This window comes from Notolabrus celidotus, chromosome 24 (genome assembly GCF_009762535.1).
Source record: "Notolabrus celidotus isolate fNotCel1 chromosome 24, fNotCel1.pri, whole genome shotgun sequence".
In the NCBI taxonomy this organism is placed as follows: Eukaryota; Metazoa; Chordata; class Actinopteri; order Labriformes; family Labridae; genus Notolabrus; species Notolabrus celidotus.
Window position 1 is genome coordinate 6,975,309 of NC_048295.1, and position 25,454 is coordinate 7,000,762.

General features: G+C 40.6%; 1 protein-coding gene across 4 annotated transcripts in view; it reads left to right on the plus strand.

Moving 5' to 3' along the window:
* Positions 1-678: 678 nt before the first annotated feature.
* nid2a (nidogen 2a (osteonidogen)) overlaps positions 679-25,454 on the plus strand; it is a 72,021-nt gene continuing 47,245 nt past the window's right edge. For 2 of the 4 annotated variants that reach the window (XM_034677935.1, XM_034677936.1), the window contains exons 1-3: positions 679-794; positions 1,133-1,182; positions 1,485-1,629. The gene's annotated coding sequence lies outside the window, so the exon portion shown is untranslated. The remainder of the gene's footprint in view (positions 795-1,132; positions 1,183-1,484; positions 1,630-25,454) is intronic. The other 2 variants (XM_034677933.1, XM_034677934.1) reach the window with 1 other exon arrangement.

A 25,454-nucleotide genomic window follows, 5' to 3' on the forward strand; every position in this document is an offset into this window, starting at 1 on the left:
GGTTCCCAAACTTTTCGTCCCATGACCCCCAAAATACGTACCTCGAAGTGATTAAATGTAGCTTCATACTTGATTTAGCTAGTCTGCAGAAAAGTAGCCACCTACATGCACATGTGTTTCCTGTGCTGTTATGAAATAACCACTGCTACTGATGCTTCGTTAATTAAATGTAAACTAATCCTAGCCTGAGGAGTCATCGAAAGAAAACTAAAGAAAAAAATGTATTTGCAAGGTTTACTTCTCAATAAATTACTTTTAAAAAATATACATACAGTAATGGCAATAAACGACATTTTAGATTACTTCAAAAAGAAATATATATATCTTGTGACCCCTGATTAGTGTCCAGACCCTCACTTTGGGAACCCCTGACCTACAGAACGCACAGAACATTGAACAGCTAAATTAAAATTCACTATTACTGCAACCTATATGACAGGAATGTTTCCATACCAACATATCTGTCCTTCCATGTGTGTAATATGCGAATATTTGACTATTCTGACTTTCTAAAATACTCTATAATTTTTTGACATGAGACCAAGAATAAGAAAGCTATCATTGTAGAGTGATAATATTAATTGTTATTCATATAAGTTTAATATTAATAATTAAAATCAACAGTTGTTGAGTGTGAAACAGCGCCCCCTCTCTATACGCTAAAGTAAGTGTAACCCCAGTGTGGTCAAACATGGTACTGCACTTTGACACTTAAGTGACGTCACTGATGCGCCAGTTGAAGTTGATTGAGAAATCCTCACCTCACCTTACAAACCGCGAACGACAGCCAAACTGTAAGCTAAACGTGTGAAAAACAAGCTTTAAAATGAATTGTTAAACACAGGCTTCACTTATATATCATTAATGAATGTAACAAGTGTCAGAAGTAGCAATCTAAGTTAGCTAGCAAGGAGTTTGTTGCTAATGTTTACAACCGTATCAAGCTAGCTGTGTTAGCTAGATGTGGCTAACGTGGTAGTTTGCTGCTTATTCAAGTCACACGAATTGGGAGTTAAAGGGAGGGGATAACCCCTCTATCTTTATCTCTATGTCTTCAGAACTCTTTGTTAGCATGTTGACATTGTGGCCCTTGTAATGCTGAAGTACTGAAGCTGTTGTGTTGTTCCTACAGCTGTCATGGACGAGGGGACCTTGCACCTGGGTCCATACAGCTGTTCCCAGGTTTGTACTAGCCTATACTGCCTGTGTGCCTGCCTGCCTGCCTGCCAATGTGTCCATAATGTATGCAATGTTACTTTTTGTTGTTAGCTTATCTGTAATCAAAAGAAAAAGTAACTTTTTTTAACCACGTGACTACAATAATTGGAATAATGTGTCTTTGACGGCAGGTAGGATGTATTAATGAGCACTTTTCCTTCAAAGATGATGTCCTGGAAGCAGGAAGTGGACTAGCGAATGGATGTGAGTGATTGTGACAAAGCTAGATGACTGTCAGATCATCTTCAAAACTGCATCTCTTGTAGGTTGGACACTGCCTGCGGTGATCAGCATCCACCAAAAGTGGTCCAAAGACGGAAGACAGGTGAACCAGCGACAGGATCATGGCCGATTAAGGGTCATCAGTGTGGGAGCGAAGGCTGGCTCGTGTGGTCTGATTCAACAGAAGAGGTACTGTCACTCAAACTGCTGAAAATGTCACCACTAGTTACCTGAGAGTCGAGGGCTGTTTGGGGAGATTAGCACAATAGTAGATAACTGCAACGTAGATGGAATTAATATCAACTGTAGATCAAAAAAGCAGTCTTAAATAAATAAACACATTCCCATTTTGGAGTGGATTTCTCCCTCATGAAGTCAGACTTTAGTTTACCTCGCTCTGCCCAAGTCAATCAGTGTCAAAGCTGTTGTGAGCAGAGCAGAAACACTATTATAAGCCAATTCTGAGCACAGCGGTGTGTGTTTACGCATCACAGACGGCTGGATCTCGTCCTACAGTATCTGTTTGGATTTGTCTGCAGCCAGCGATTAGAAAAGGATTAAATCTTCTTCAGTTATCCTGTCTGGAATAAGACATTTTTACATTAAATAACATTTATGTCAGAGGTCTAAGCTCACAGGGCTTATGTGATCATGCCTCAGCTATTTAACATATAGCAGCGCCAGTTTAAAGAGAAGTTTGGAAAGGGAAATAATACTGTCACTCACAGCTCTCCTGCTGTTGGCAGAGCTTTCTGTTAGACTGAGAGAATGGCAGCACAGTGTGCCAGACACATGTCTCTGTAGCTGCAGACAGATTGATCTATGATGACAAATTTAAACCTGTAAAAGCCAAATTCATGATCTACTTAAGGCTCCAAACAGCAGCATGAGCTTGAAAGAAAATTTCAGCCTTTGTTCGTTCATTTAGTATCATATTATTGTCTTTTCTTTTGCATTCATTCAAATATTTAAATAAGATAAATAAATGTTAAAGCAATGCGGCCACGGCTCAAAATAAATTACTCCCAATTAAAAGCTAGATTAAAAAGGTAATTCTTAAATTTACTTTTAAAAACAAGCAACTCATTTTTATTATTTTGATCAGAATTAATTTTTGAAATATTTTTAATTTCAAGCAAGGGAAGGAAAATCTCACAATTAAGGCTTTTTTATGTCATAATACATAATAAAAATGAATTCTAACACTTCAATTCAATACAAAATAAAGCTAATACGTGCATTTCTGTCAAAAATTGAATTTAGTTATTTTTCACAATATTAAAAAATACTGTATTTTATTGAAGTAATACATTTCTGGTACTCCCTACTACGCTCACGAGTTGCAAATTGAGCTGTTCAGTTCAATGCTCACCAAAATAAAAGCGTGATCAATTAACATTTAACATTTTCTTCATATTGCAGTCTATACCGCCAAAATAAAAGAGACTGAAATGTTGTTTTTTCTCAGTATTGTGCAGCTCTAACTGGATGTGTGTAGCTAGCTAGAAACATGGGTATCATCAGCATATCAAATGATCATTTAAAGACCTACGCCTGTGATGAAAATTGTGGTTGTACATGAATCTGTTTATACCTGTTGACGTAGGGTTCTCTTACACACACACACACACACACACACCCACACACACACACACACACGCAGGCTAACATACTAAATAATTGGATTTGCTGCTGCCCGGAATAATCTGAGTCAGCGTAATCAATCAGTAGGGAAATGATGCTTCATAGATCAAGTATGTAACAAGATTTCTAGGCCGACCATCCGCCCCTGTGTTACATGTGAGTTATAACATTAGAGTAAGCAGACCATATATATTATTGAATTGCAAACACAACACACAGCAGGCCTGATATCTCAAGCGGTGTGTTTACCGGTAACCTTTGTGGACAGTGTAAGTCATCTCCTTCATCAGGATGGAGATAGGTCAGCGATGTTTCACTGATAAGAGTTAATGTAAAGGCTTTTCATCAGGCTTTAGGTTCACTCTCATTAGCCAGCTTGGCTTCGCTAACATCCCCACGTATTACGCTGAGTGAAAGCAGACGACGCTCGTTAAGGCCAATTTGACAAACTGCTCCTTTAAAAGACACTTTCTGCCGTTGCATAACACCGACCACAGAGACTTGTTTCTATGCAGCAGCCATACAGGAATCCACAGCAGCAGCAGCATGTCGACACACATGCAAGCACGTGTAGAAAGAATGTCACTTGATTACAAGGGGGGGGGGGGGGAGTTCGCAATCACAGAGTTGATGGCATAATAATGACACACACATGCTGAGAGTGTCGGAAAAACAAAGATGTGGAGGTGTGAACGCAGAAACACAGAGAGGGAGGAGAGAGTCATATATGTTGGACGTTTTAGTTGGTGTTTCATTGTGTCTTATTATCCCAGTTCTTGAATGCATTTTGTGGTTTTTTAGAACTAGATGGTTTGCAAATCATTCAAACCCTGTATTTAATTTGAATATTGCAAAAGCAAATGTTGAAACTGAAAAATATGAGCTTGTTGAAAATTTGATGGCAGCAACTTGTCTTTTTTTGGGGGGGTGGGGGCTTCTACACCGTAATGGATAGAGTAGGAAACAGGGAGAGAGTGGGGAGTGACATGATCTATCTATCTATCTATCTATCTATCTATCTATCTATCTATCTATCTATCTATCTATCTAGCTATCCATGCATCCATCCATCCATCCATTAGTAGGGCGTTTACTCTCTTCTTTATAGTTGAGGACAGTAAAAACTGTGTGCACAGACGATGTTGTTTTGGAAGTGATTCTAAGCCCATGCAGTGACCTCCACTACAGAGTCATGTCAGTTTCTAATGCAGAGTGGATTTGGGTTGTATAGAGGTTCCCACACATCCGGGAGCAGGGTTACAGAGATATGGAATCATTTGGGGAAAATGTTGTGCGTTTGTGAACGTCATCTTGGAGTATATATATCTTCCCACAAACAGACAGATCATGATAATCATTCTAAACCATAATTACACTCGGCCCCCCTACGGGACATCCCTGAATCTCTGCTCTCACAGATGCACTCTCATGTACACACGGGGGATCTCGCCGCCAAAGACAGGATGTAGTCCTACAAAAGAATAATGAATAATCAGTGAAGCAGTTTTTGGAAATAGCACACTGCACAGAGGCCAGCGAGCTCTGTGGGGGATCACTTTTGTCTGGAACATTTATATTCCAGGGCAGGACACTAAGGAGCTAATAAAAGCCTTAACTATCACATATGTGGAGTAAAAGGTACAGACTGTGATGAATAACAAAAATCAGCCCCCACTTTTGTGAGTTACTTGTCAATATTAAGTGTTGACACCCACAAGGGATGCTGGCTAGCGAGGCCTCATTGTTGAGAATTTGGAGAAATTGGGAATTTGTTAGCGCTTGACTTTTGACTTTAGTGCACCAAAGTTTGGAGGAGTTTGTTGTACCCCTTTAAGACTTAACAGTATATTTTGATAAGGTGTAAATATAATGCGAAATCATGGGTCGTGTCATTATGCAATAATAGAAACGAGAGTTGAAAACGTACTTTGAAGACCCACTTCCATTCAGCTTCTCTGGTTTTCTGATTTATCTTCTAAAAATTGAAGAAAGTGGACGTTCAAATAAACGAACTATCCCTTTAAACGTATTTTGTTACAGATTTTAAGTAAGTTTTCTTTCATGGTTTTCCTCCTTAGACTGACTTTCTAATAAAGCATCATATTGCCTTGCTAATATTAGCATAATATATTAAAAAAATATTGAATTGACCCTCCCGCCCCTAATAACCCCCAAAACAAACCCTTAAAAAAAGTAGAAGAACTCATTTGTTCAGGTAAAGGAGTTTGCGACCCTTCATTTTATCTTATTGAACCCTTTAAGAGGTATTAACCTCCAGGTCACATTTTTCATCAGGGTAAAAATTCATCTTGCACACTGTTGTCCTCCTGTGTGGCGGTGCTTGATTAAAGGCCCTCGGGGGACACGCAGCATGCCAGGGGTGGAACAACACAGCTGTGCAGAGCAGCTGTTCCCCCTGCACAAGCATCTCAGATCAGGGCGTGACACTTCAAAATAAAGCTATTTTCTTCGGTTTTGGGCGTTCAGATTTTTCCTCGTTCAACGTCTTCCCTCCTCTTTACTAGAAGCTGCATCCATGCTGTGTCGCCTTGGGAAGATATGACCGTTTCCTGTCTCTCTCTCCAATGGGGGTACATCCGGACAGCGATGAGTCAAAATGAGACATCTCGTCATTGTCAGGTTCAGCCGTCTCTGGGGAGTCGGGTTAGTTAGAAACCTCCAACCGAGTCATGACTAATGAAAATACAACAACCCGCAGAGCTTACAGTAACTCTGATTCAAGTCTGCTTCATTTTAAATCAGAATATGAAGACGGACTGAAAGAGTTAGTCACTCATCTACTTAATTAATTGCATCAGTGTCATTTGTTAAGGTTTGAGCATTGCATTATGGGGGATTTGCGCCATAAACAGTGCTAGTAGTTTGAATCTCCACACCTCAGTTGTTTAAGGTCTCAGCCTACTTTTGAGCCACTTTTAAATCATTGTCATTTTTTATTGTTTTTTTGGAAGGCATCTCCTGACCCCCTATCAGCGTCTTGACACCCCCTAAGGGGGCTCAACCCCCACTTTGGGAACCACTGTGTTATAGAATATGTCGTCCTCTTAGCTGACTTCAGGCAGTCTCTGATGAAGGGGTCATTCTTTTCCCCCGATGCTCTGGTGGTCATTCTGGCAGCTTCTTTCACTGTTTGATGATCAGTGTGGTTGCGAGAGCTTTTGTAGGTTTTGTTACACAATTCTGGGAAGAGACGTAGAGAAGCAGATGTCGGGAAATTTGGTGTTTGGGGCGAGTCAGATGTAGAGAGAAAATGACAGGTGGACAAATCATGCCTCACTTTTACAGGATTTGACATCTGGTTGAAATGCGGTGATGCCAGTTTGGGGCCTTTCCTCCTCCTGGTGTTCATCAATGAATAAGTTGTGCGAATCTGGGAATGTTTCATCGTCTCCTTCGTCTAGTTTTCTCATCTTATACGTTCTTTCTTTCAGTCAGAGTCAGATGTATTGCTATTATAGTGACTGCACACATACAAAAGTCTGCATGAGCTTTTGAAAAGGAGTTGAAGTGCCTCCATGTTGGCCCCAACACAAAGAAACCTCTCCTGCTTCCAGCGATACAATACCTTTTAACACCTATTGGAATGGAGCACAAAAGCCCGGTACATTTGTGTGTGTGTGTGTGTCGGTGCTGACTTTGGACAGGCGAACAAAGGCAGCGAGTGTCGGTGACACAGAGGGGAAGATAAAGTCTGGCTCACGGCTTTTCTTTATTGAATCACGGAGAGATTTTCTACCGAACGGTTTCTCCTCCTGGATGTTTGAAAAATCAGGATCTGTGCAAAATATTTTTGTTAGCTTCTAATCGATGCTGACTGAGCAAGAAACCAGAAATTAAGACACAGGCCAAAAAATATATAGAAATTCAGAGGAACCTGGGAGCTGTTTGATTTGATTAGGTGATCCCTGCTGATGGAATTTGTTGAGGTTATGAAATACGGAATGAAAGACAGATGTAGCTCATGCCACTCGCCACTTTCAGATATGAAGCTTATATTCAGATGTCTAAATGTCCAAAGTTGAGTTCAGTTTTTCTCCGTGAACTCTTTCCCACATTCAGTTTTTGGCTTGTAAACCACTTCGCTTAAAACCCAGTTGAACCAGCCAACAAAGGCCATGTGTGTGTGTGTAAGTGTGTGTGTAACTGTGTGTGTGTATCTGAATGTTACATTTCACCTGGGACCGTCTGCCTTCGACTATTTTTAGGGTTCCTCATTTTCCCCCATAAACCACACAATTCCAGTATAATAGACTTCGAAGTTAGACAAAGAGAAACAGGAAGTCGTCACTGTGGGACATGCAGCAGTATTACTAAGCATATGTGTGTGTGTTTGTGTGTGTGGAGGCATGTGTTTCACGTTTTTATTGAAGCCACTGGGCCAACAGGCAGTAAGAAGTCGGGGTTAAGGGTTCTGATGCAAAATAACAACTTTTTCACAACACATCTGATGTGCAGATTGTAAAGTGTTGTTTTTAAAAGATTATTTTCAGGCTTTTTTGCCTTTTATTTGACAGGAAAGTTTGAGGGAGATGGAAAAAGGGGGAGAGAATGAGGAATAACATGCACCAAATACTGCCAGGACCAGTCAGCCGTCCTACGACTAGTGCAACGATGAACACAGCGTGAAACCAGCACCACAATTAATCTATTTCTGACTTAACAACAAACCACTAAAGATAATGGAGTGATCCAAAACAGGTTGTTTCTTTAAATTTAAAAATAAAAAAGATAAACACAAGCAAACAAAGATGAATTCCCCCCTTTAGGATTCACAGACCATGTGCATCCTCTTTCTACTTTGGAGTCCGTCAAAGGCCACTTTGTCTTTTCCAAAGAACCATGAGGGAAGCTGCCGCACCAGAGTTGGACTCCTGCATTCGTAAGCTGCAGAGAGACTCAATACTTCGACTACTCCTGTGACCCCTCAGGAAACCTGGTCCCGGAGAGTCACCTGGGATAACACTTCCACCATTTCTTTGGCTTGCACGATCGCCAATATCAAACGACATCAGGCCGTGTTTCTCACTTCTGTACGGCTTCAGACCGCTTTAATCTTTGCTTCTACAAGAACAATGAATTAGATGACTTTGGGTTTTCTGGATGTTCCTATTTCACGGTTGAAAAAGTGCAACATTCTCATGACTTGGAGGAAGTTGTAGAGGCGGTGGATGGTTTCACTTTGACTCAGGTCAAGTAAGTTTGGTGGAAAAAATCCTCCCCTAAAAGAGCCCAAGTACATCCTGCAGCCAACAGAACCATGAAGCCCACACCCACGGTTTAAGTCACTGCTCTTTCCGTTGTTGAAAGTACAGTACGAGAAGCTCTCAGCCCAACATTTCACACTGGATGATGGACTTTTATTGGAGTGCCTTTGGGTTCCTCCTTTCATCTCATCCCTCCTTTTATTGCCCTTTTCCAAATGACTCCTTCATTGCACTACTTTAGTTTCAGCAATGTTTCCTTTATTCCACGTTGCATTTAAAGACCCAAGAAAGGTAAGCCAGCCTCTAGTGCTGTAAATCTGTGCGATAAAGCTTTTAAAGCAGAGCGGTGAAGGCTTTTTAAATTCTCCAAACATGACTCCGAGGAAGCACCGGACATCTGATTCCACGTTGATGCCAGACTCTGCTGCTTTAAGGTCGTTCAGTGTTTACAAAGTCCAACCTGTGGCCTCTATCCTAGATCTGATTCTCTGTGATGACTCTGAGCATACATCCTGTTGAGGTGTCCTGGATCGTTGACCAACTGCAGAAGAGATTAGTAAGAAAACATCCCCTGTGATCCACTGAATAAATAAAGAACAGGTCAAGACGATGTGATCCGAGGATTCGGGCGTATTTGTTGTCCTGGTGGTTTTTCAAGTTAATGTCTGCATGACTGATGTCGCTCCATGGGATGTTTTAGCTGTAAATGATGGGTAACGGATTAAGATCTCTCGCATGAATTAAAGGGCAAATGTTTTCATTTGAGCTGATCACAAACTTGGGAGAGAGAAACCCAGAAAAAAGGAAGAGCAGAGGTCAGCATTCTTCTTGGTCCTGTGAGACTTCGAATCACTTTAGAGGCAGAACAGAAGCTTCATGGCTCAGGAGAAAGCACAGGGCGTCTCGCTCAAGAGAAGACACTGTACATTTTTTTGTTAGTTGTTTTGATGTTAGTGTATCCCAGGCAAAAGTCGAATTTAAAATAACTCTATTTTGACAAAAGGAGCCTGGGTGAAAAGCATCTGGACCCAATGCTTCGTAGTGTCTTAGAGGACCAGTTACAGTTCAAAGCTGCACAGTAGGTTTCAGTTATCTGCTGTTTATTGTCGTAGTTCAAAAAATTTGAATCACTTTTATTTACAGAACATAAAACCCTTCTGTAATGTAAACACCAGAAAACATCCAGCACCAACTCTCTTTCTTCTAGTGCCAAAGTGGAAATTGAACCTTCTTGGTTTTTGCAGCTTGGGTGCATTAAAGCCACGGGATGATGGAATTCTAGCATGTTTTCATGCTAATATTGGTCCCAAAAACACCCCCAAAACATGGAACCCCTCTTTGTATTTGGATCCGTCCAATCATAGAAGACTTCAGAGATGCTTTGGATCAATGTAAAACCCATCATGGGAGTTGTCTGGGTAGTTGATTCTGATTTGGCTCATTTCTAAACCTTTTAGCATTACCGGAATGTATCTACTACACACATTTCTATAGTGTTGAATAACTTCTGTCGTCATGTAGTAGTTTTTCTCAATCAATCACCGGGAAAAGTTCTGCACACTTTGTCCTCACCAACATTTAGATGTTAGGAGAAAAAAAAAGAGTCGTTCCAAAGTGCCGTGTGTAATGAGGTAACACAGAATATGAACATACAGCAGAGAAAACATCCTCCTCTTTGTGCTGCTCTCTCTGTCTCCTCATGCACAGCCTGGTAAACATCCTCCTCTGCCTATGTTTCCCAGGAATGTCCTACAGCGTTGATCTTCTAGATGAGAGCGAGAGAACCTCTGCGTGTGTGTGTGTGTGTGTGTGTGTGTGTGTGTGTGTGTGTGTGAGTGTGAGTGTGTGTGTGTGTGCCACCCTTGATAAGCGCGGACAGCTCTCTCCTGCTAAAACCGTGTGTTTTTGGAAACTGGTGTGCTTAATGACGTCAGCGCTCTCATCTCTCCTTTGTGTCGACATTCCTGCTCTACCCCACACAACCACACACTTAATTGGTTCGTTGATACTGTGTTGTGTTCCAGCATGTCATGTGTGTACAGTTTTATACACACTGTTTTATATATGCTGTCTCATTAGATCAGAACTTAGATTAAGGAGACAGGGATAACAACATCATTTCATGGCTCTAATAGACTTTCATATGTTGAAAACAGATCAATAATCCTATTATACGTACGTCTCTGGTGGAACTATTCTTAGCTCAAGCTCTTCTTCCATCCTTTGAAACACTTGAATTCCTCCTCACTGTAAACACCACTGCATGGACTCTGAGGGAGTTTTAACTTAACATTTTATGAGGACACCTCAGTCAATAAAAATGACATTTCACTCAAGTGCTTTGTCCTTTCCTTTCACTGACTAATCACTGACCTATCGGATAGAGAGGACATTTCATTAAGGAAGGAATGCATCACCAGGCTGGGTCATTAGTCAGGGTGAGAGAGGTGAACCTGCAGGCTGCACCTTCAGAGCATAAAACAGGTGATTTCTGTCATGTACAAGACTCATTGCTGCACAGGCTGAGGTTGGCTGGGTCGGTGGATCGATTTAAGTGCTGCACAAAGTCTAGATCTTTCCACAGCTCTGCATACGGTCACCAACGTGAGCCGTTTGTCACTGTCAGCTGTGAGGAGTTGAAGCCATCCAGCCGATACTCGTGCTACTTTAAATAAGCAGCTCTCCTGTGCCGACTGCATTGAAACACGTGATGCTTTTATGAACGGAGATGATGAATGGAGGTGTGAGGAGAGGAGGCGACTTCTGTATTCAGGTCAGCGTGCGACTCGAGCACAGTGATGGATTCAGGCTGGTTAGCTGGAGAAGTGCGTGTGTGTTATCGATCGTGGATCTAGGTAACAGATCTCTACAAGCAGATGTTGGGTCCCATTTAGGCTGTTTTTTTACTGTGTCCTTGAGAAAGGTTGCACACACACACACACACACACACACACACATAGAGTAGAGCAGTGTTGATGGAGTGGTTGTAGTAAACTGTAGCAGATAAGTCTTTCAAACGTGGCAGTTTGGTGGTGATCAAAAACACATGCTCATATAATTCAGTTTGAGGAACAATTTCTCTTTTTTTCTAACCTGTTTTGAATGTGGTTAGAATCAGCTAGCTTAAAGCTCTGTTCTCCATCTAGGTGAGCCACAGAGACAATGCAGAGGAAACTCAGCTTAGAGGTACACATTTCTCTGTGACATTTGAGAACCACAGCGTGTTTGTCTGTACACACTGCGGCTTCCCGTCCTCTTTTATCATCTGCTCTTCTGTCCGTGGTTGTCCGAAGCACGAAGCTGGTTAAAACCAAGGAAAGCACGATCGGTAAAGCCGTCTTGTGTTGGCTCAAATGCAAATGAGACGAGTGCCCAGAAATGGGTCTGACAGCTTTCTATGGAAAATCGAAATAGGCATTGAAGTCAGAACTTGTGGCTTAACACTCACAAAATGACTCATCACATTCAATTAACACAGGAATACTGACTCAGGTTAGGGTCAAACGTAGTTTCCCCTTTTTAAAAACACACTCTTTGAGTTATGCTTTCTTGGAATCACGGCGGTGCCTTCTTGTAAATTGCCTCTTAATTTGGTGTGGATGCAAAACATGCTGAACTCGAAACGCTACTAATTTTAAGAAGAAACCAGTGAGCTGTTTCACCGCAGGCCTGACTTGCAGAAGCACCCACATGAAACACAGTAGAGCGAGGAGGTGGTGCACACGTTCCAGAAAAAGAGCGATAAGAGGAGGTCAATATTTGTGGATTATAGAAGGTCAGAGGGAGAGGAAGTGGGACATGGAAGGTGGATCATGTATGAGGGGGAGAGCTGAGGAAGCAGAGGGGAGGGAGCAGATAAACAGAGATAAATGGGGGGTATGTCAATATTTAGATGTAGCGCAGAGGGTTAAAAATAATATTTTGATTCCGGCGTACATGTACTTCTGTCTCTGATTTTTTGATTTGAAGAAGAAGTTTTACGTTCATGTCGCAGCCGGAACACCAGATGTAGTTTTGTTTTAACAGTCCCCCGCTCACACACGCATAAAACACTCTGCTCTACTTTTTTAGTCATGTTCCTCACAGCCTCAAGTCTGGAGGAGGATGGTGGTGGGTCCCTCTTTACCTCACAACCTCTGGGACAGAGTTAACTGTAATACAGCTGTCCACTCTTCACTTTTACTTTCAGATTCATAATTAGTCAAAGTAGTGAGACCACAAGAGTCCTAAAACTCGAAGCATTGAAAGTCCACCCATTGGCATTTCCATTTAAGTGGAAATTCTCCCGGTAGATGGAATTCAAGGACTTGAAAGAAGTGTCCTCCAATGAGGAAGGTTAGATTAAGAAGTCCCATTAGAAGCCACATTTTATTGACCAACAGAACCAAACCCTTATGGATCCATGAGCGACTTTAGTCACAGTCACCAATTAGTGTTCAAGCTTTTGACACATAACCTTTTGATTGACACATCAATATCATCCCAGGGTGCACGACCTCAACATGATTCAGCACCAATATCTGATTTGTTTGACAGGATCAGCAAACACTCGACTGACTTTCTTTTCTTGATTTATTAGAGCATTTCTATCTGGAGCCTCATTCTCTGCTTTTACAGATAAATATGATGAAGTTGACGAATTGTGATAGAGGAGACTGAGGTCATGAGGGTACATTTACAGGGTTTAGTGGTTGATTTTCTCTTTCGGCCGGGGTCTCACAGGGGTCATCGACCTTCAATTTATTGATCCCTAGTAAGCTACTGCCGGAATCCTTTCTATTTGTAGGCCAGCATTGGGCCATAGCAGCAAAATGACAGATTGCAGTAACTAATGCGACCGAGAGCAAGATCAACCAACCAGCAGAATCAATGATGTCACTCTTAGAGCAAGATTTGAAAAGACTCCTGCTCCCAGCAAAAAATTTGAGCTCACTGTGGAATATATTATTTATTTAACCATCTTAATATTGATGTACACAAAAAAATGAGTTGTATCAGCCAGGTAAAAACAAAAATTATGCATAATAGGAACAGAAATATACAAAAGAGGAATAGGACCAGTTAAAAAAAATATTTGGGACGTAAGGACAACAAAAATAAAACTGACATTTTTTAAATTCTTACTTTAAAGTCAAAACTAAAAATTTTTTTCTATGAATTAGAGTTATAAAAAATATATTTAAAAATTTAGAGTTGTAACTGCAGGTAATTTTAATATTTATGGTATTTAAATATCAATACCATTAGTTTTTCACATTCAAAATTGAAATATTTGCCACTATTGTGTCCATTATTTATTCACTGTTACATAACTTTCATGTATTTGTCTTTTCTTTACAGCAACATTTGGACTCAATTTCATGCCAATAAGGAGTGTGGTTTTGCTGGTGTTCTGGGAAATGCAGTACAAATACACAACAATGTAACCCCGCAGTTCAGACAAAGCCACAGTGGATCTGTGTGTCATATTGAAACCAGACAGTGTTATCCCGTCATTTAGTGACACATGGTGCCAGATGTCACATGGAAATGGCCGTGAATGGACACACCACTCTGCAAAAGTTGAAGTTTAGCAGCAAATGGCCAAATGCTAAACGGCTAATCCAATCAGACAACATCTCAGCATGCTGTAAGACATCACCTCGAAAACTGCCGGTCCTGCTGCTGCTCCGGGTTGACTGTAAGGTCTGATGACGTGCTCGTGTTTCCTGGGAGGATGAGCAGAGCGTGGGAATACTGAGCGGTCACATTTCAGGCATGTCATGATCTTCTGCTGTCAGGGAGATTATCTACGAAAAATTCCCAGCCCTCTGTGGTTTATCAAATTTTTTGACATTAAGACTATTTCCTTTAAAAAAAACAAACATTTGCAAACCCTCCCGTACAGAACGTTCCCGTTGTTTATGACTAATATGTGGGAAACATTAATTAAATCAGTGCCATCTTTTAGTCTTCAAAGCTGTGTTTAGTTCTTTTACCACTGAGAGATTTCCTTTTTTCTGGCTGTTGATTGATTGTTTCGTTTGGGTAAACTAAAATCAAATAAAAAACATACTTGATATGAACCAGACTTCAATTTTCAATGATGCTAACCACCAATTTTGTAACATTACTGAGCGTAACCCCCTAGAAATTACAGAGACATGACAGAAAGTTGAAGGTTAATGGGCAGTCTAGGCTTGTTAGTGTGCCCCTTGTGGTCCGATCCAACTGAAATATCTGCAACTAATACGTCTTAAGTTTGCCAAAATGATAATGATGCTAATTTGTAAAAAGTAAAAATGCTAGTTACAGTGCATTTTAATATGTCATTTGAAAGCGTATGTAAATATTCAGCGAGGTAACTTTGGCATCAGAAAAATGGACAGAAAAATAGATGAAGTTGCAGTGAAGTGTTTTAGAACCAGAACTAAAGGGGTCCTAGAATTGAGCCCTGTGGAACACCACTCAGTCACTCCCAAAAAACAGATGTTTGTTTGATATCAGCATTATTTAAAGTTGATTTTCAGGCTTAATTTGAGAGATAGGACAGTGGATAGTGTATGAAACTGAGGGAAGAGTGACATGTGGCTAAGGGGTCTATAAAACATCTTCAGTGTTGACTGAAAAGCCAAAAATTAAACAACAGAAGCATTTTGATTCTGGCCATCGCGGTGACAACTTTGTAAGTCAGCCAAATGACTGTGGTCGGAGACAGATGTTCTGTTGTTCATGCAAGGTTTTCTACCAAGCTGTGAAGTTTGGTCTTTAAATACAGGAAGAATTTATATTGTTGTGACAACAACATCTTTTCAAGAGTTCCCTGGGTTCACTTATAGAAATTCTGTTGCTGGTGTGGTCTGGGAAGGGAAGACAACACTTAAACCAATAGCATCCTCTCAGCCCCAATGTGGTCGCGCTATCATCAACAGGAAGACCGCAGTAGCATCTGTGCACCAGCAGTCTCTTAATAATACAACCATTTCTGTCAGCAGATTATAAATCCTAGAATTCAGAGAGGATCCAGGCGCGTTCCTAGCTCTGCCTGTTTGCCAGGATTCCTTCCGACTTCAGTTTCTAACGGCAGGTCCTGACATGGCACGATGTTGGGTCACATTCAGAACTAACACACTTCCCCAAACACACACCCATGTGCACAAACTGCACACTGTAAGGGACACACCCCATAATGTTGCACTGTTTTGTTGATTTGTTTTAGTTACCCTTTTGGCTCTTGAACAGACCGTCACGTTAATTAGTGGTGTGTATGGATGAACCAAAGAGAGAGAGAGAAAGAAAAAAAGAGGAAGGCAAATTTCTTAAAGTGCTTCAAGTTTGCTTCCTCAAAGGAATTACAAATCCATGACTCAGCATCACTAACAGTAGATATTTGATGTTGTAATAATTCCAGTTGTGGCAACCCCCCTCAAAATGGGCTGCTGTTGCTTGCCATTGCTTGCTGACCTTGTTCTCACAAATAGTAAGACAAGAAATCCACTAGTAAGAGCTCACATTTGACAGAGCCTCACAGGAAATCCTGTAATGAAAAATCAGCAGAAATTAAGCAACAAAAACATCTAAATCAATGCTAAGTGAAACATACAAACCTCTGAATCTTAAACATCTTACCTTTTCATGACATCAGAGCAACAATGGAGCACATTTGACATTTTCAGCTGATGGGACTAAAACCTCCTGTTGAGAGAAGAAGTGCTGCTCTCAGACAGTCACAGTAGAGGGAGGGAGGGAGGGAGTGGGGGCAGTTAGAACAGCGTTAGAGTGAAACCGAACGTGTTCAGACCTGAAACAGAGGAGGAAGGGCTTTTCTCACACAACTCTGCAACAGATGTAGTCGTATCACGCTGACTTTCAGGAATTAGTGTGACAATAGTCAAATTCCAAAGTTATTATTTCCCTTTTTTGTGAACATTTGTTTTTAACTTCCTGGAGATTTTAACTTCCACCTTAATAAAAAAAGTAGTATTTTAGTCTTCCACTTTTAACTTTCAAGTGTTTTAACATTTATTACTTCTCATGCTAAATACCTACTTCATCTAACATTTAGTTAGTTTCTAGGGATAGTTTAGTTTTTTGAAGTGGGGTTGTATGAGGTACCAGTCAATATTAAGTGACCCACAGGGGATGCTAGTCAATTCGGCCCCTTTGTTGAGAAACTGGCTGGAGAACCTTAATGGAAGCTAAACATGCATAAGAAGTCCACTCTACCACATAAGGAGCTTTAATGAACATTGTACAACCCCAGTTCCCTAAGAGCAGAATTTGATGGTTCAAAAATCATTTAAAGCTTGTATTTAAATGGAAATAGCAAAAAGACAACAAATAAGATGTTGAAACTGAAAAATGTACTGCTTTATGGAACATATATACTCATTTTAAATTTGGTGCCAGCAACACATTTCAAAATTGTCGGGACAGGGACGGTCAAACACTGAAAAAGTTGTGTAATGCTAAAAAGGAAAACAACAACTGGGGTAGCATCTTTCAACTAGTTACATTAATGTGCAAGAGGTCAATAACAAGACTGGATATAAAGAGGGCACTCCAGAGAGGTTGAGTCTCTCAGAAGTAAAGATAGGAAGAGGGACAAGGCTTTGCACTGCATTAAAAACAGAAATGACTCTGTAGTGGAGGTCACTGCATGGGCTCAAAATCACATTTTAAATAGCGTCCCAACTCTTATGGAAATTCGGTTGTACAACTGCAATGGAATCTGAACTAAACACCTAATGTTCCTTATTTGCAAAATCCAGCAGAGATAATAACAGTATCTCATCTGGTAAAACCGGTTACAACAGTAAAGTAATTACAGCCGAGTTAACTAAGAGTTACAGGAAAATGCCTTCTGACTCATTTATTTAATGGCTAGACTTCTTGACTTCTCGCCTCATCAACTCTCACACACAAACACTTTTACCCCGTCAACTTTGATACCCTCTCCAGTCGTTTTCAGTATTATTCCACTCACAACATCACTTATTTTTAGTCCTTCACGCTCAGAAACACAGTTTTTGCCCTTTCCTCCCTGAGCAGATGTATCCTGAAGGGACACACAGGCTGGTTTCTGTGTATCCTCATAGAACAGATAGCAACTGCTGCTACAAACCACACTGCTGTCACTCAAGCTCCTATTATCAGACTCTAAACACGGAGCAGTTTTTAGTTGACATGGCGTGTATGACTTCTAAACATAATTTAATATTATGAGTGCTCAAGCGTACATACCTGCCAGGAACATGTCAAACTAATCAGTGTTATTGTAGTATAAAGATAAACACCTGATACAGAGTTATGTTATTCAAACACGGGCTCTGGCTTTTATATCTGTACTCTTATTAACAGATATTTTAGCTAGGAGTTAGTATTAGTCTTGTTATAATTCAAAAAGCTCCTCCTATGAATTTAAAAGATGGGTTGGCACTTATTTATTTTTTATTTTTAATACAACCCTCTACGGAGAGTCTTTAACTCCATAACACCAAGAGAAGAAGTCCAAAGTAACACTCCTTCACTCTTGGTCAGACTTGTATTCAGACACATGTTTTTGATTTGTGATGGCTAACCCTGCTCTTACAGCTGTGTGAGTAGGAGAAAGTAAAAAGTATTTCTATATTTAACTATACCAGTGTCCAGAGACTCTCTGTCAGTGCTGTGTAATAGTGGACATTTAAGAGTTAGGCAACCCTCTCTCTGTTTTTCTCTTTGCTCGGTGACTAAAAGGGAAATCCCTCTGAAGCCCCCTTTTCTCAACGTCTCTTTTCCACTTCACATCACTCTCTTTCTCTGCCGCAGCTGGTGTTTCGCCATGTAAATGAGGCATGAGATTTGTATTGATGGTAGAGTGAAAGTAAAGGAGGGCACTTTGGTTTGAAGAGGAAGTGGTTTCATCACTGAAGGGGGACAGTGGAAAAAAACAAGAGGAGAAGAAGGACGTCTGAGAGCAACATGTCTGCTGTCTGATTCATATATTGATTTCTCAACAGTCGATCAGAAAGGAAACCATCCTAACAGGCCCACAGTGGGGGGGTTATAATGTCATAAAACAAACTTTCTTGGCGGCTTTTACAGTGTTTAATAAAATTCTCTTTTTTAACATTATGATCAAAATGTTATTAATACAGCAAATATAAACTAAGCTAACCGAAAACGAAGTATGAGAGCCAAGTTTTGGAACATAAATCCCTTAAGTGCCGCACGGGGGACAGGCAAGAACATTTCTTAAGTCCAATAATATTAGAATTAATCCTTAGGGATGGGACATTAGAGTTTTGAAAACTGTGCCAATATATTATTTATAAACGTAGATTAAGTCAATGATTGGGTGTATTTATGTGTGAAAATGTTCTTTATAGAAGGGAACTGAGGCGAAGGACGTCAAAATTAGTTTATAAAATTATTCACAAATTGGTGCGTACTGTTAAAACTAAAGATGTTCCAAAGCGGCTGATTTCCTCATTGTTTAAACGGAAATTTTAATTTAACCACCCAACTAGTCTAAACACTTCAGACTGAATCCATTTAGAAATCCAGATAGTGTACAGCAACTACGTCAAACCGCAATCCTGGAGTAATGATGAGGTATTTTTGGGACCAAAGGGATGGACAAACCAACCACCCACAGAGCCATGCTATGCTAGTAGTCTAAACAGCATCCATACTATTTATATAACAAATCCATACATACTGATAGCTCAGTCTAATCTGCCTTTGCAGCAAACCCCACTGCCGTCACTCCGCCTCTTATCAATTTGTACGAACAGATTAGTAATTCAGTTGACGTGGCGTATCTAGCAATATCCATGGTTCCACTTTTACATATTAGCATAAATTCCTGCGAGGAACCAAGAAGTATAAACCGACCCAATCGCATTTAGTTTGCATGCGTGCATGGGTTGCTTGATCTCTGAGAACATCATGTAAATAACAAGTGTGTTGCAAGATGTAGTTGAATAACTACATGAGGAGAATGTATAACTTTCAGAAATTTGGATAATCCCTTCACCATGACAGAAACCACTGTGGTTCCTTAAAGCAGAACAGCTAATCTGTTTGTTCATGTTCTTAGGCCAGGGATGGAAACTGTGCTGAAGTTCAACCACCAACAGATCAACTCTTCCTGCAGGGAGGAAGCCTCCTGAGGTCAGAGCATGAAGTCGCTCAAAACATCCCCTCTCATCCAGCCACCTTTGCACATCCTCCCCCCCTAAATCATGCTGATATCAGAGTAAAGAGTCTTTCAGCAGGTCGCTGATTACTACCAGGGTTTTACTTCTGTAATTAACTTTGAAGCGGAGCAGTTTACCCAGAGGCATCAGTGACATCTCATATATCAGCTCTTAAGGTCGTAGACAGGGATATTTCTTCCCCCATAATTCCTTGAAGAATCGAGCATGCAATTTGAAACTGTGTATACATGGTCAACGAATCTCCTACTTGATAATTGGCAAGAGAATATGTATTAACAAGAGCCTGTTATACTCCCACTGTTCCTCATCCAAGACTCATTAAGTAGCTCAGTGACAGGGAGACACAAAACAGATGCTGAACATCCTTGACACAAAATATTTTGACTAGATCATTTCACCACTTCAGAAACATCTTGCCCTCAAGGCTGTTTGTTTTTGTCTTCATAGCCTGAAGAACGACACAATTATGTTGAGTGTTTCCCCCATCTTGGTGGTAATCGTAGCTTGTCAAGGTTTCTGTTCTAAAGGTGAGTTCAAACTAAAGGCAAAGTTAATTTTTTGATTTTTTTATCAACTACAAAATCTGTGTAATCAGGCTCATTTTGCTAGTGCAGCCTCTTTTTGACTCACTATTTACTGTGAAGCTGAAACCCACCACTGACAGACATTTTTGCAGAGCTGCTACATTACTCTTGGCCGGGCTTGATGAGGCATTTTGTCTAATTTCAGTTGCAGCAACATGATACTCAGAGTGCCCACAAAATGCTTTTTCCTGATGGACAACAAACGAGCTGGCATGAGTGTCTATATTAAATCCGCCGTCATTAGCCGGTGTTTTTTTTCAAGCATTTTGCTAATCAAGCCATTTTTGGTATTTATCTGCTATTTAGAGACGCTTGATGAGAAAAGCCCTCTGCTTGGTTTTGGACTTTGACTCTTCCTTAAATGGGAAGAGCAATCTTCAGCTCTCATGTTTGTGGTTTCAAATATCTTTACAATGTGACTTGATGTGATTTCCACGACCAAAGGCTCGAGGACAGACGAAGCGGTTTAAAATCCATTACCATAAAAATGCTCCTTCATTAGTCTGGATGAGGGCTAATGTCACTAAGATTAGCACTTACTGACACAACTACAAATACACTTTCAAAGAAATAGCTCTTCCTTTATCTGGCAGACTTCTACTTTTTAAATGTCAAAGATCAAAGCTGATGAAACTTCAAGTTCCTTTCCTCCGCCCCTTTAATATTATCATCTGATCTAATCTGCTCCGACTCTCCCCAAAGCTACACTTTCCTGTTTGCCTGTCATGTTGACCTTGTGACCTCTTGCTCAAACGTTGCTTTCCTAACGTTTGACCTTTTGGCGCCCTCAGATCATTAGCTGATGACTGCAGAGAGAAGATAGGAACATCCCTTTCTCAGAGCTAGAGATTTACTATGTGCAGGCTAAAGTGAAATATATTAAACAGCTGTTTTACATAACCAAAATTTGTCCCCATTGGGACACCGTAGTGAAGCTGCTGCAGTGTCTTCTTGCTTCCCGCTGCCATTGCCATGTTTATATTGCTAGTTTTTTCACACAAACATGTGACTTTATAATCTCACGAATTTGCCACTTCATCATCAGAATTTTATAACTTTAATCCTTTTAATATCTTTACTCTGGCCGTTTTTTTCGGCCCTTATTCACCGTGTACATTTTTACCTGTACTAGGCTTGGACATATTTAGTTGCTTTGTTTTGAAAATGTTCTCTGAAGTGATTTTGCTGGAGTTTCTGGCAATAACAGGTTTGATGAAAGCCAGTGCTTTTCTGCGAAATGCTCCTTCCAAAGTAACGCAATCCTTCATATTCTGAGTCTCTGGAAAAATTAAGGCATCAAATCTCATCTTGTAATTTCCTGTTTGGTTGTACCAGTCAGCTGTGTTCAGCTGTGTTCAGCTTGCCCGCGGCTGGTAATAATTATAATAATGCTGCCACACAGTTTGAAGAAAAAGTCCCTTTATTTCTCCTGGGCCGGCTCTCTTACTCTGCATAGTTTCAAATCACAACAGCCACAGACATCCAGGTTTTATTTACCAGGTTAGACGAATACTGTAATAAAGCCACTTTAAGGGGGAAGCAGTTCTCATATTCAGCTACCAGTTTTCTGGCAGCAGCTTCCTTCCCTTGACCTAATGAAAACGCAACAAGACATGAGATTATCCAATTACAGCGACAGGGTTAATTAATCAACTAATCAATTACGTGGAATAAATTCAGTTAGGGCTGATGTGTTCCTGATGTCTGGTTGGTCAGCTGTATGTAATTGTTTATTGGTGGAGCATTAACTGACAAGGGGGGAAGGATATACTGTGAATTACGGTCATTATAAGGAGTTAGATTCTTGTCGAAATGTAATTATAAGACGTGTGCTGCTATCAGTGGTTGAGATCCAATACTGTTGTCTTGTCATCATGTGAAGGCAACAAAAAAGCTACACAACTGTGTTCCATTTTGGCGAGAAAAATATGGTGTTGTTTTGGTCTTTTGTCCTCACAAATATTTATTATAGTAGCCTAAACACAAATTTATCCTTGGCATCATTCCTACTACTGGGACCATTCTGGTTGTAGATCAAAATATCTGTCATAGAGAGGTGGGTAACTTGACTCTGGGAGTAAAACATGTATCGGGGCATTTCTATGAACCTCCCAAAACTTTGGTAAACCACCTTGGGTTTCAAACCTGAGTTATTCAGGGTGATTAAAACAAAAGCAGCCGTCTTATTGAAAAAAACAAATTGTCCATTTACAGATCTTTTGTTTTGTTGTACAACTGATGGCCCACCAATGGCGCCACTTGCGTCAATGGCCCACCAATGGCGCCAATTAGAGCCGCTGACGCCAATGGCCCACCAATAGATGCCCTCATATTTGCTTTTCTTTCTTGACATTCTTGAGAGAAATCCATGTGGCGTCCATCACTTGACAGTTGTGGTTCCCTTAGAGTGAGTCTGCAGGATCAGCAGGTTTGCATTGTTGTCTGAGTTTTACATAAACAGTTACTACGACTAAATAAAACCAAGACAGATCGATAAATACAGACAATGACTCTACAAAAACAGACGATAAAGACGCTGGTAAGTAGGAGTGGTAAAAATGAAAGTCTAATTTCTTGTATCAGATACTGGTTTTTCTATCACCTTGTAACAGAGTTTTAACCAAAGAGAAAAACAGCAGCTCTCACAGCTTGCCATCATCAATCAACAGGAGGAACAGAGAAGTAAATAGTAATCCTCATTGCGGCTACATTTGTTTATGTTTTTAACCAGAGGAAAGACCTGTGAGTCATGAAAGAAACATGCAAAGACAGGAAGTATCCGTTACATAACTTCACCATAACAGTCAAATAAGAGACAGATGATTTTATAGTGTGATACCAAAATTTGCGCATGATGTCAATCATTTTAATACACAACGATCAAGAGCCAGACGCTAACATTTACACACCAATGAATATTTACAAGGCATTTGATACACTAACTCACCCACACACACCGCCTGATGCCAAGAGGCTCTTAGTTAACAGAGAGGCTGATAAGAAGAAGGAAAGAAGTGGGAGGGAGTGATAGATTAATGCATAGGAAGAGAAACGTGCATATATATGGGTCATGGCATTTAATGTGTCCAACACTGAATCTGAACGCTCATTGAGCCAGATATATTTAATGATGAAGTAAAGCTTGATTTCCTTGTAAACGTGCGATTACAGAACCAAGCAGGCATAAACAAACTGGTAGCCCACCATCTTGATGCATGTTTAATACATATTGTACATTTTTGGCACTGTTCCTGTCACCAGCACTGGAGTTTCCCCTCTTCAAGTAGCGCAAGGTGCAAATGTTGAACCCAGATAAGATCAAGTTAACACCTCTGCAACACTTTTGAAAACTTTTGATGATGCCAGTGAGGCTAAACCATGATGAATATTGCACCTTAGAGTGCTGTCTGCATAGATTTAATCTGTCAGTTATTTTTACACTATTTGGTTAATCTATAATAAACTTAGGTTGTCACACGATCAGTAGTTAATCGCGATTAATCACTGTTTCACATTTCAAAACAGAGTTAACTCTCAGTGTCTTATTTGGGGAATTAAATGAACTGAACTTTTTGATCTTGACTTATAGATTTATTATTCAACTAAATGTTGCACTGCTACACCAGTGTGGTCTTAATCCATGACTTAGAGGGAGGGGACCGCTTCAAAGGGCTAAGAATTATGCAGGGGTGACATTATTTTCTGTTACGGCGACAGAAGGAAGCAAGAAGACACTGCGGCAGCTGAACTACGGTGGGGACAAAGGGACAAAATGGCATTGAATTTAAAAAAATAACGAAACTTTTCAGAGGCTGTGGGGAAATCTCTTAATAAAAAGGGACAACCCCAAAAACAAACACTGTATCAACAGTAAACAGGACTCTGTAGTGGAAGTCACTGCATGGGCTCAAAATCCCTTCCCAAAAACACTTGTGAAGATAGTTTGTCGCTGTATCCCCGGTAAAAAGGAGGGGCACTACCCTGCTTGTTGTCAGCGCACAGTTCAAAACCCAGCATCCGTGATGGTGTGGGGATTCATAAGTGCCCGCCTGCGGCAGGGGAAGCTTACAAATCTGGGAAGCTGCTGTTCATCCTGAATATATATATATATATGCGCAACATATGCTGCCATCCAGACAATGCCTCCCTCTGGTAAGACTTTGCATCTATCAGCAAGACAATGCCAAACCACATTCTGCACATTACAACAGCATGGCTCTGTAGTAGAAGAGTCCTGGTGCTGACAACATTTCACTTTCAAAACTCCAGAAACCGGTCCCCTCAGTTCTGAAACGATTACAGAGTGTTGTTTAAAGAAGAGGTGTTGCACCACAATGGGCAACCTGCTACTGTCCCAACTGTTTTGATTGTCTCAATATGTTTGATGTCTGTGTTTGACCACGTCCCCTCTCTGTTGCAAAAGCTAAAGAATTCGTGACGTTGATATTTAGGTCAACCAGTGTTCAAAGTTCTGCTTTTATGGAGCAAAAACTGCTGATTACGGTTTAGAGAGTGCTTTAATTTTATAACTGACCCCCCCCTCAAAAAAATAAATGAAATAAAAACCAGAGCGCTCAGTGTGATGGAAAAACACACTTCCTGTAAGTTTAGGTAGTTCTCCCTCTTAACACATTGGCCTACTTAAGCCGGACCACAAAAACCAGCCGTGTTGAACTGATAGAAAACAAAGCCTAATAACAAAACAGCCTCTCTTAAAGGGACCTGAAGGGAAGAAAAAAAAACTCCACAGCCCCGGAGTGAAACACACGCGCATCTTAATGAAAGATCTGCTTTTGCTCTCCACATCTGGAAGCCATCCACAAAATGTGTGTGTGCGAGAACAAGGCTACAAAGAAGGTTAGACAGAATATTTGTTGGATGAGATGTTTATTTACACAAGCAATAAAACAGACACATACACACCCCAGTGCTCAGTGCATTCACTTACATCTACAGTACTTTAATAACAGAGCAGGTAGGTAGCATTCTGTTTGGACAGGGTTACATTTCAGTGCTGTCTGTCACACACACACACACACACACACACACACACGCAAACACACAACTGCACTTTTTGTCGGCACTTAGACACAAGCACTTTATATTAGCACACACACACAATCCACAGGAAGCAATGTCGTAAACACTGAACATTTTGATTCTGAGCTCACAAACAACAACACACGAACAACAGAGGCGACAAACTGCAGCTCACTGCACATCACCGACACATTCAAGCCAGTTTACCTGATGTTCACACACTTTTCCAAGCATTCTTAATGTGTGTTATTTATATACTTTACAAATGTCTTCAGCTCCAACCCCCTGCTGTTACTGTTACATAACCCCACTCAGCGCTGAGTGTTTTTCTATCTTGT